The sequence below is a fragment of the Trachymyrmex septentrionalis genome, unplaced genomic scaffold (assembly GCF_001594115.1).
Source record: "Trachymyrmex septentrionalis isolate Tsep2-gDNA-1 unplaced genomic scaffold, Tsep1.0 scaffold16, whole genome shotgun sequence".
Taxonomy (NCBI): domain Eukaryota; kingdom Metazoa; phylum Arthropoda; class Insecta; order Hymenoptera; family Formicidae; genus Trachymyrmex; species Trachymyrmex septentrionalis.
In genome coordinates, this window is record NW_017304758.1 from 4,022,407 (window position 1) to 4,023,709 (window position 1,303).

At 21.3% G+C, this 1,303-nt stretch overlaps 1 long non-coding RNA gene across 1 annotated transcript in view; it reads right to left on the reverse strand.

Moving 5' to 3' along the window:
- The window catches only part of LOC108746050, a 17,110-nt gene that overhangs the window by 9,389 nt on the left and 6,418 nt on the right, over positions 1–1,303 (reverse strand). The window lies entirely within an intron of this gene.

The window sequence follows — 1,303 nt, forward strand, 5'->3', positions numbered from 1 at the left end:
GAAACGTTCAAAAGACATCAATCCATTTCTGATTATTGATTGTTCACTAAATAATTGCGCCGTTTATCGATGCTGACTCTCATTAGTCTATTATAGTTATTTTTTTTGCCTGTATATAACTTTTGAATATAATCAAATATGTTATTTATGTTGTACTTTTTATGAAATTATTTATTTTATAATTACATGTGAAATATATGATACAATTGCATGTGAAAGAATGAAATTGTTCAAAAGATTTTAGCGAACATTTATTATCAGTTTGTACGGCTTGTTCAATGATATTTTTATAATTTAAATGCATTTTGAATATAACTTTATTGCTTGGGAATGTTGAAATCATTAAATTTTGGCGACCAAATTGTAAAATATTTGGGGAAAAAATGTTATATAAATAGACATATTTTATATATAATTGTATATAAAATACGTCAATTTTTTATATACAATTACTTATATACAATTTTATATAATTATATATAAAATCTTTTTTCCAGAATAACGTATTTATTCTTTAATATTTATTTTAATAATATGTATCAGTAGATTATAATGTATCTAACGTCAGAATAACTTTACAAGAATACGTACGGAATAACAAAGTATCTATTTCTTGCGATTCAAAGTAAAAGACATTGCTAAAACGAATTGTTAAAACCAAGGTTAATAGAACGTTTTTTTTGCAACTTATATTGGAAGTTTTCTTCATTAGAACTAGAATTATACATCCTTTTCTTAGAAATTTTTCTTTAAAATTTATTTGTCTAATTTACATATAGAAAGAATTTTCTAGAAAAAATATAAATTTCCTCAGCATTTCTGAAGTGCTTTAATTTATTGTATTAAAATAATATGAAAAAAATGATCTAAAAAATTATAAAATTATTCTGAAATTTATAGAAAAATTTTGAAAAATTATGTGAAAAATTCTGAGAAAAATCAAAGTACAGAAAGAAGTTAATTATACTCTATAACATGTTAATTAATTATTAATATTATATTTGACTTTAATAAATAAAAAATATGCATATAAGCGATCACAACTAGAAACTTACTCAAGCAGAACAACTATGTTTTCTTTACACCAACTGATTCATCTCATTATTTCATTCATAAAAGTATTAAGATACGATTATCAAAAAGTTAATAATTTATGAGTTATTTAACTTTTTATGTCAATATATGTGTCAAATTAAAGTGCAATATAAAATATCTCGTAAAATATTTGTTTTTTGATATCATTACCTCAATTAATACTTTTATATGCAGAATAATTAGAGGCATCATATTATGTAAAAAAAAA